Genomic DNA, 12,143 nt, shown 5'->3' on the forward strand with positions numbered 1-12,143 from the left:
CACTCTAACACTACATTTTTAAACCTACCCCATACCTCTTCGACCCCATTGCCTATGCTCTCATTAGCCCATCTATCCTCCAATAGCTGTTTATATCTTTCCCTAACTGCCTCCTCTTTTAGTTTATAAACCTTCACCTCTCTCTTCCCTGATGCTTCTATTCTCCTTGTATCCCATCTACCTTTTACTCTCAGTGTAGCTACAACTAGAAAGTGATCTGATATATCTGTGGCCCCTCTATAAACATGTACATCCTGAAGTCTACTCAACAGTCTTTTATCTACCAATACATAATCCAACAAACTACTGTCATTTCGCCCTACATCATATCGTGTATACTTATTTATCCTCTTTTTCTTAAAATATGTATTACCTATAACTAAACCCCTTTCTATACAAAGTTCAATCAAAGGGCTCCCATTATCATTTACACCTGGCACCCCAAACTTACCTACCACACCCTCTCTAAAAGTTTCTCCTACTTTAGCATTCAGGTCCCCTACCACAATTACTCTCTCACTTGGTTCAAAGGCTCCTATACATTCACTTAACATCTCCCAAAATATCTCTCTCTCCTCTGCATTCCTCTCTTCTCCAGGTGCATACACGCTTATTATGACCCACTTCTCGCATCCAACCTTTACTTTAATCCACATAATTCTTGAATTTACACATTCATATTCTCTTTTCTCCTTCCATAACTGATCATTTAACATTACTGCCACCCCTTCCTTTGCTCTAACTCTCTCAGATACTCCAGATTTAATCCCATTTATTTCCCCCCACTGAAACTCTCCTACCCCCTTCAGCTTTGTTTCGCTTAGAGCCAGGACATCCAACTTCTTTACATTCATAACATCAGCAATCATCTGTTTCTTGTCATCCGCATTACATCCACGCACATTTAAGCATCCCAGTTTTATAAAGTTTTTCTTCTTCTCTTTTTTAGTAAATGTATACAGGAGAAGGGGTTACTAGCCCATTGCTCCCGGCATTTTAGTCGCCTCATACGACACGCATGGCTTACGGAGGAAAGATTCTTTTCCACTTCCCCATGGACAATAGAAGAAATAAAAAAGAACAAGAGCTATTTAGAAAAAGGAGAAAAACCTAGATGTATGTATATATATATATGCATGTGCGTGTCTGTGAAGTGTGACCAAAGTGTAAGTAGGAGTAGCAAGATATCCCTGTTATCTAGCGTGTTTATGAGACAGAAAAAGAAACCAGCAATCCTACCATCATGCAAAACAGTTACAGGTTTTTGTTTCACAGTCATCTGGCAGGACGGTAGTACTTCCCTGGGTGGTTGCTGTCTACCAACCTACTACCTATAGTATGTGTATGTATATATATATATATATATATATATATATATATATATATATATATATATATATATATATATATATATATAACACTATATATATAAAACTAACATCCCATATCATAAAAATCTTTGAAAGAGTCCTAAGAAGCAAGATCACCACCCATCTAGAAACCCATCAGTTACACAACCCAGGGCAACATGGGTTTAGAACAGGTCGCTCCTGTCTGTCTCAACTATTGGATCACTACGACAAGGTCCTAGATGCACTAGAAGACTAAAAGAATGCAGATGTAATATATACAGACTTTCCAAAAGCCTTCGACAAGTATGACCATGGCGTAATAGCGCACAAAATGCGTGCTAAAGGAATAACAGGAAAAGTCGGTCGAAGGATCTATAATTTCCTAACTAACAGAACACAGAGAGTAGTAGTCAACAGAGTAAAGTCCGAGGCAGGCACGGTGAAAAGCTCTGTTCCACAAGGCACAGTACTCGCTCCCATCTTGTTCCTCATCCTCATATCCGACATAGACAAGGATGTCAGCCACAGCACAGTGACTTCCTTTGCAGATGACACCCGAATCTGCATGACAGTGTCTTCCATTGCAGACACTGCAAGGCTCCAGGCGGACATCAACCAAATCTTTCAGTGGGCTGCAGAAAACAATATGAAGTACAACGATGAGAAATTTCAATTACTCAGATATGGTAAACACGAGGAAATTAAATCTTCATCAGAGTACAAAACAAATTCTGGCCACAAAATAGAGCGAAACACAAACGTCAAAAACCTGGGAGTGATCATGTCGTAGGATCTCACCTTCAAGGACCATAACATTGTATCGATCGCATCTGCTAGAAAAATGACAGGACGGATAATGAGAACCTTCAAAACGAGGGATGCCAAGCCCATGATGACAATCTTCAGGTCACTTGTTCTATCTAGGCTGGAATATTGCTGCACACTAACAGCACCTTTCAAGGCAGACCTAGAAAATGTACAGAGAACCTTCACGGCGCGCATAACGGAGATAAAACACCTCAATTACTGGGAGCGCTTGAGGTTCCTGAACCTGTATTCCCTGGAACGCAGGCAGGAGAGATACATGATTATATACACCTGGAAAATCCTAGAGGGACTAGTACCGAACTTGCACACGAAAATCACTCAGTACGAAAGCAAAAGACTTGGCAGACGATGCAACATCCCCCCAATGAAAAGCAAGGGTGTCACTACCACGTTAAGAGACCATACAATAAGTGTCAGGGGCCCGAGACTGCTCAACTGCCTCCCAGCATACATGAGAGGGATTACCAACAGACCCCTGGCAGTCTTCAAGCTGGCACTGGACAAGCACCTAAAGTCGGTTCCTGATCAGCCGGGCTGTGGCTCGTACGTTGGTTTGCGTGCAGCCAGCAGTTACAGCCTGGTTGATCAGGCTCTGATCCACCAGGAGGCCTGGTCACAGACCGGTCCGCGGGGGCGTTGACCCCCGGAACTCTCTCCAGGTAAACTCCAGGTATATATATATATATATATATATATATATATATATATATATATATATATATATATATATATATATATATATATATATATATATATATATATATATATATATATAAAGTGGACCCCCGACGAACGATGTTCCGAACCTACATTAAAACCGACCTACGATGCTTTTCAGCGTAAAAATTTGACCCCGACATATGTTGAAAACTCGACCTAAAGCAATCGTCCGGTACCTGTCCAGATGTCTGTCCGCCTGAGCGCCTCAGCTGGCCTACCTTCAGTTAGTGTGCTAATGTTTACAAGTCAGAGCGGTCGCTCCCAAACATACATTCGGAATATTTTGTATTGTTCCATGTTTTTAGTGCATCTAACTGCTAAATAAGCCACCATGAGCCCAAAAAAGCTTCTAGCACCATCCCTGTGGTAAAAAGAGTGAGAAATACTATCGTACCATGGTCAGCTGTTGCTGCTGCTGCTGTAGCACCGTTGTTGGTGTGGCTTATCGAGAATACCGAGAAACAATTAACCCCAGAGGGTCAGCCACCCAGGATAACCCAAGAAAGTCAGTGTGTCATCGAAGAGTGTCTAACTTATTTCCATTGGGGTCCTTAATCTTGTCCCCCCAGGATGCGACCCACACCAGTGGACAAACACCCAGGTGAACAGGAAAAATGTCTGGAACTAGAGCTCATATTGGTGAATTTAAGGCCAGCAAAGGTTGGTTTGAGAGACTTAAGAATCGTAGTGGCATACATAGTGCGATAAAGCCTGTTCTGGAAGAAAATGCCAAACAGGACCTACATTACTCAGGAGGAAAAGGTATTCCCAGGACACAAACAGTGTCTCATCACTCATCATTACATCTTCAGTAAAGGTGTCGTTTATTCTTCATTTAGGAGAGTAGTACATGCACAATATATATTGTGCATGTAACACTCTACTACTGTGCATGTATCCTTCTTTTTGTGTGTACGAGAATGTATATTTCATGTGGTAAAAAAAAAAATCATATTTTTGAGTGTCTTGAATGGATTAATTTGATTTCTTTCATTTCTTATGAGGAAAATTAATTCAACCTACGATCATTTCGTCTTGCGATGGGCTCCCAGGAACGGATTAATATAGTAAGTCGGGGATCCACTGTATATATATATATATATATATATATATATATATATATATATATATATATATATATATATATATATATATATATATATATATATATATATATATATATACATGTATATACAGATATATATAGGTATATATATATATATATATATATATATATATATATATATATATATATATATATATATATATATACATCGTGCCGAATAGGCAGAACTTGCTATCTTGGCTTAAATAGCAACGTTCGTCTTGCCATATAGGACAAGTGAAAATTTGTGTATGCAATAATTTCGCCAAAATCATTCTGAACCTAACGAAAAAAATATATTTCACTGTATTTGTTTAGTATTAAATTACTGTAAACAAATCTAAAATATATTTAGTTCGGTTAGGCTAAACTAAATTGTTCTTGCTATAATAAGGTTAGGTAAGTTTTCTAAGATTCTTTTGGTGCAAAATTAATTTTTTTTACATTAGCTAATTGCTAATTGACCAGTTTTACATATTCGGCACGGCATATATATATATATATATATATATATATATATATATATATATATATATATATATATATATATATATATATATATATATATATATATATATATATATATATATATATATATATATATATATATATATATATATATATATATATATATATATATATATATATACATATATATATATATATATATATATATATATATATATATATATATATATATATATATATACATATATGTATATATATATATATATATATATATATATATATATATATATATATACATATATATATATATATATATATATATATATATATATATATATATATATATATATATATATATATATATATATATATATATTTATCACACTGGCCGATTCTCACCAAGGCAGGGTGGCCCGAAAAATAAAAACTTTCACCATCATTCACTCCATCACTGTCTTGCCAGAAAGGTGCTTTACACTACAGTTTTTAAACTGCAACATTAACACCCCTCCTTCAGGGTGCAGGCACTGCACTTCCCATCTCCAGGACTCAAGTCCGGCCTGCCGGTTTCCCTGAACTCCTTCATAAATGTTACTTTGTTCACACTAAAACAGCACGTCAAGTTTTAAAAACCATTTGTCTCCATTCACTCCTATCAAACACGCTCACGCATGCCTGCTGGAAGTCCAAGCCCCTCGAACACAAAACCACCTTTACCCCCTCCCTCCAACCTTTCCTAGGCCGACCCCTACCCCACCTTCCTTCCACTACAGACTGATACACTCTTAAAGTCATTCTGTTTCGCTCCATTCTCTCTACATGTCCGAACCACCTCAACAACCCTTCCTCAGCCCTCTGGACAACAGTTTTGGTAATCCCACACCTCCTCCTAACTTCCAAACTACGAATTCTCTGCATTATATTCACACCACACATTGCCCTCAGACATGACATCTCCACTGCCTCCAGCCTTCTCCTCGCTGCAACATTCATCACCCATGCTTCACACCCATATAAGAGCATTGGTAAAACTATACTCTCATACATTCCCCTCTTTGCCTCCAAGGACAAAGTTCTTTGTCTCCACAGACTCCTAAGTGCACCACTCACCCTTTTCCCCTCATCAATTCTATGATTCACCTCATCTTTCATAGACCCATCCACTGACACGTCCACTCCCAAATGTCTGAATACATTCACCTCCTCCATACTCTCTCCCTCCAATCTGATATCCAATCTTTCATCACCTAATCTTTTTGCTATCCTCATAACCTTACTCTTTCCTGTATTCACTTTTAATTTTCTTCTTTTGCACACCCTACCAAATTCATCCACCAGTCTCTGCAACTTCTCTTCAGAATCTCCCAAGAGCACAGTGTCATCAGCAAAGAGCAACTGTGACAACTCCCACTTTATGTGTGATTCTTTATCTTTTAACTCCACGCCTCTTGCCAAGACCCTCGCATTTACTTATCTTAAAACCCCATCTATGAATATATTGAACAACCACGGTGACATCCCTCATCCTTGTCTAAGGCCTACTTTTACTGGGAAATAATTTCCCTCTTTCCTACATACTCTAACTTGAGCCTCACTATCCTTGTAAAAACTCTTCACCTCCTACACCATACACCTGCAACATCTGCCACATTGCCCCCCTATCCACCCTGCCATACGCCTTTTCCAAATCCATAAATGCCACAGAGACCTCTTTAGCCTTATCTAAATACTGTTTACTTATATATATATATATATATATATATATATATATATATATATATATATATATATATATATATATATATATATATATATATACACACATATATATATATATATATATATATATATATATATATATATATATATATATATATATATATATATATATATATATATATATATATATATATATATATATATGCAGTAAGATCACAGTAAACAGGTGATTTCAGAACATGCAAAACAACCGCTGTGAAAGAATAGAGGAATTCCAAGCGCTTTCGTGACTACTCACATTATCAAGGAACAATAAAAGTAATGCATCAAAGGAAGGCATATAAAGGGTCTAGACCACACCTCACTATCACATCCCACAACAAAGCAACACCTGACGCGAGACTCATAAGAAAGAGAACACTGCAGTAGGCCTGCTGGCCCAACTAGACAGGTCCTTCACACAACCCACAAACTATTCTACCCAAGAATTAAGATTTATTATTTGTCCAGTGTATTAGTAGTCACAAAAGCACTTGGAATTTCACTATTCTTTCACAGTGGTTGTTTTGCACACACTCACTCACACCCACACACACACACACACACACACACACACACACACACACACACACACACACACACACACACACACACACACACACACACACACACACACACACACACACATATATATATATATATATATATATATATATATATGTATATGTATATATATATATATATAAATATATATACATAATTACAGTGGAACCCCGAGTTTCGGGCTCCCTGAGTATCGGCTGCTTCAAGTTTAACCGTTTTTCTCGGCTAAATTTTATCCCGAGTTTCGCCCTGTGCCTCGTGTTTTGGTCGACGTACCAGACCTGTCCGCTTGCCCATGCAGGCGTCGTGAGCCAATCTAGCTTAGTTTATCCTTGAGTGAATATTACCCTGCGAGCTCATCCAAACATTTCACAATAAATTCATAACTTCCTAGTGGCAGCCTTTTGGTAAAGAAAGTGAGTAACATGATAGAATTGAAGAAATAAATTGTAGCAAAGTACAACGTGAAGGAGGAAGAGAGAGGGGAGAATGTGCCTTCTTCAGTGATTCTACGATATGTAAAATACTAAAGCAGCACGAATCGATAAAGGCTATAGCGCCAGTCAGCAATAAAGTGTAGCATTAACAGTGTAGCAAGTAAGTTAAGCGATTAAGCGATAGAAAAAAGACGACACGAAACCTAACTCCTCCATTATTGTTTGAGGTATATAGAGCTACAGAAAACACTGCCACCTCTGCTGCCGCTTATGTTTATGCTCTCAGTGGCCCTTATACACCCAACAACACAACATAATACCAGTTGTGACATATGTAATGATGTATTTTATTCATTCTAGAGTATTTGTGTACGAATGGTATATAATACCGACAAGATGAGAGTAAGACACATATGCAACATCTGGGTATCTTTATTGTAGACGTTTCGCCATCCAGTGGCTTTATCAATACAAATTCTAGGACATAACTTGAAGACAGTAGAACTATGTACAGAAGATGAGGTAATCAGTCCCTCAACCTAGGAGTAGGTGCGAACAGCACCCTAGTCGTGGAGATTCTGAAGCAGAAGAAAGAATCCTGGCGCTTATATAGTAACGTCAGGTGAAGCAGACGAGGGCAAATTCACTGGTAGGCGGGATTCCCCAGTGGAAGTAGGTCCTTCCCAAAGAGATGGGTTAGTTGTAGAGGTAGTTGTCGTAGTCGTGAAGGTTATGTACATGTCCTCAGAATTAAGATTCCATGATGTTGCAGTGTCTGACAAGTTGTGTACGAATGGTATATAATACCGACAAGATGAGAGTAAGACACATATGCAACATCTGGGTATCTTTATTGTAGACGTTTCGCCATCCAGTGGCTTTATCAATACAAATTCTAGGACATAACTTGAAGACAGTAGAACTATGTACAGAAGATGAGGTAATCAGTCCCTCAACCTAGGAGTAGGTGCGAACAGCACCCTAGTCGTGGAGATTCTGAAGCAGAAGAAAGAATCCTGGCGCTTATATAGTAACGTCAGGTGAAGCAGACGAGGGCAAATTCACTGGTAGGCGGGATTCCCCAGTGGAAGTAGGTCCTTCCCAAAGAGATGGGTTAGTTGTAGAGGTAGTTGTCGTAGTCGTGAAGGTTATGTACATGTCCTCAGAATTAAGATTCCATGATGTTGCAGTGTCTGACAAGTTGTGTACGAATGGTATATAATACCGACAAGATGAGAGTAAGACACATATGCAACATCTGGGTATCTTTATTGTAGACGTTTCGCCATCCAGTGGCTTTATCAATACAAATTCTAGGACATAACTTGAAGACAGTAGAACTATGTACAGAAGATGAGGTAATCAGTCCCTCAACCTAGGAGTAGGTGCGAACAGCACCCTAGTCGTGGAGATTCTGAAGCAGAAGAAAGAATCCTGGCGCTTATATAGTAACGTCAGGTGAAGCAGACGAGGGCAAATTCACTGGTAGGCGGGATTCCCCAGTGGAAGTAGGTCCTTCCCAAAGAGATGGGTTAGTTGTAGAGGTAGTTGTCGTAGTCGTGAAGGTTATGTACATGTCCTCAGAATTAAGATTCCATGATGTTGCAGTGTCTGACAAGTTGTGTACGAATGGTATATAATACCGACAAGATGAGAGTAAGACACATATGCAACATCTGGGTATCTTTATTGTAGACGTTTCGCCATCCAGTGGCTTTATCAATACAAATTCTAGGACATAACTTGAAGACAGTAGAACTATGTACAGAAGATGAGGTAATCAGTCCCTCAACCTAGGAGTAGGTGCGAACAGCACCCTAGTCGTGGAGATTCTGAAGCAGAAGAAAGAATCCTGGCGCTTATATAGTAACGTCAGGTGAAGCAGACGAGGGCAAATTCACTGGTAGGCGGGATTCCCCAGTGGAAGTAGGTCCTTCCCAAAGAGATGGGTTAGTTGTAGAGGTAGTTGTCGTAGTCGTGAAGGTTATGTACATGTCCTCAGAATTAAGATTCCATGATGTTGCAGTGTCTGACAAGTTGTGTACGAATGGTATATAATACCGACAAGATGAGAGTAAGACACATATGCAACATCTGGGTATCTTTATTGTAGACGTTTCGACATCCAGTGGCTTTATCAATACAAAATCTAGGACATAACTTGAAGACAGTAGAACTATGTACAGAAGATGAGGTAATCAGTCCCTCAACCTGAGGCATATGTGTCTTACTCTCATCTTGTCGGTATTATATACCATTCGTACACAACTTGTCAGACACTGCAACATCATGGAATCTTAATTCTGAGGACATGTACATAACCTTCACGACTACGACAACTACCTCTACAACTAACCCATCTCTTTGGGAAGGACCTACTTCCACTGGGGAATCCCGCCTACCAGTGAATTTGCCCTCGTCTGCTTCACCTGACGTTACTATATAAGCGCCAGGATTCTTTCTTCTGCTTCAGAATCTCCACGACTAGGGTGCTGTTCGCACCTACTCCTAGGTTGAGGGACTGATTACCTCATCTTCTGTACATAGTTCTACTGTCTTCAAGTTATGTCCTAGAATTTGTATTGATAAAGCCACTGGATGGCGAAACGTCTACAATAAAGATACCCAGATGTTGCATATGTGTCTTACTCTCATCTTGTCGGTATTATATACCATTCGTACACAACTTGTCAGACACTGCAACATCATGGAATCTTAATTCTGAGGACATGTACATAACCTTCACGACTACGACAACTACCTCTACAACTAACCCATCTCTTTGGGAAGGACCTACTTCCACTGGGGAATCCCGCCTACCAGTGAATTTGCCCTCGTCTGCTTCACCTGACGTTACTATATAAGCGCCAGGATTCTTTCTTCTGCTTCAGAATCTCCACGACTAGGGTGCTGTTCGCACCTACTCCTAGGTTGAGGGACTGATTACCTCATCTTCTGTACATAGTTCTACTGTCTTCAAGTTATGTCCTAGAATTTGTATTGATAAAGCCACTGGATGGCGAAACGTCTACAATAAAGATACCCAGATGTTGCATATGTGTCTTACTCTCATCTTGTCGGTATTATATACCATTCGTACACAACTTGTCAGACACTGCAACATCATGGAATCTTAATTCTGAGGACATGTACATAACCTTCACGACTACGACAACTACCTCTACAACTAACCCATCTCTTTGGGAAGGACCTACTTCCACTGGGGAATCCCGCCTACCAGTGAATTTGCCCTCGTCTGCTTCACCTGACGTTACTATATAAGCGCCAGGATTCTTTCTTCTGCTTCAGAATCTCCACGACTAGGGTGCTGTTCGCACCTACTCCTAGGTTGAGGGACTGATTACCTCATCTTCTGTACATAGTTCTACTGTCTTCAAGTTATGTCCTAGAATTTGTATTGATAAAGCCACTGGATGGCGAAACGTCTACAATAAAGATACCCAGATGTTGCATATGTGTCTTACTCTCATCTTGTCGGTATTATATACCATTCGTACACAACTTGTCAGACACTGCAACATCATGGAATCTTAATTCTGAGGACATGTACATAACCTTCACGACTACGACAACTACCTCTACAACTAACCCATCTCTTTGGGAAGGACCTACTTCCACTGGGGAATCCCGCCTACCAGTGAATTTGCCCTCGTCTGCTTCACCTGACGTTACTATATAAGCGCCAGGATTCTTTCTTCTGCTTCAGAATCTCCACGACTAGGGTGCTGTTCGCACCTACTCCTAGGTTGAGGGACTGATTACCTCATCTTCTGTACATAGTTCTACTGTCTTCAAGTTATGTCCTAGAATTTGTATTGATAAAGCCACTGGATGGCGAAACGTCTACAATAAAGATACCCAGATGTTGCATATGTGTCTTACTCTCATCTTGTCGGTATTATATACCATTCGTACACAACTTGTCAGACACTGCAACATCATGGAATCTTAATTCTGAGGACATGTACATAACCTTCACGACTACGACAACTACCTCTACAACTAACCCATCTCTTTGGGAAGGACCTACTTCCACTGGGGAATCCCGCCTACCAGTGAATTTGCCCTCGTCTGCTTCACCTGACGTTACTATATAAGCGCCAGGATTCTTTCTTCTGCTTCAGAATCTCCACGACTAGGGTGCTGTTCGCACCTACTCCTAGGTTGAGGGACTGATTACCTCATCTTCTGTACATAGTTCTACTGTCTTCAAGTTATGTCCTAGAATTTGTATTGATAAAGCCACTGGATGGCGAAACGTCTACAATAAAGATACCCAGATGTTGCATATGTGTCTTACTCTCATAAATACACTTACATAATTGGTCGCATTCGGAGGTAATCGTTATGCGGGGGTCCACTGTATATAGTGTATATGTCGTGCCGAATAGGCAGAACTTGCGATCTTAAATAGCAACGCTCATCTTGCCATATAAGACAAGCGAAAATTTGTGTATGCAATAATTTCGCCAAAATCATTCTGAACCTAACGAAAAAAATATATTTCACTCTGTTTAATATTAAATTATTGTAAACAAATCTAAAATATATTTAGTTGGGTTAGACTAAAATAAATTGCTCTTGTTATAATAAGGTTAGGTAAGTTTTCTAAGATTCTTTTGGTGCAAAATTAAAAATTTTTACATTAACATTAATGAAAAAAATATATCGTTAAACGTTTAAGAGAAAATTTCAGAAAGGAATTAATTTTAAACGAGTTCTTGCTAAATGGCCAGTTTTACATATTCGGCACGACATATATATATATATATATATATATATATATATATATATATATATATATATATATATATATATATATATATATATATATATATATATATATATATATATATATATATATATATATATGTATATATTACACAGGGA

Source organism: Cherax quadricarinatus, chromosome 37 (genome assembly GCF_038502225.1).
Source record: "Cherax quadricarinatus isolate ZL_2023a chromosome 37, ASM3850222v1, whole genome shotgun sequence".
Lineage (NCBI taxonomy): Eukaryota > Metazoa > Arthropoda > Malacostraca > Decapoda > Parastacidae > Cherax > Cherax quadricarinatus.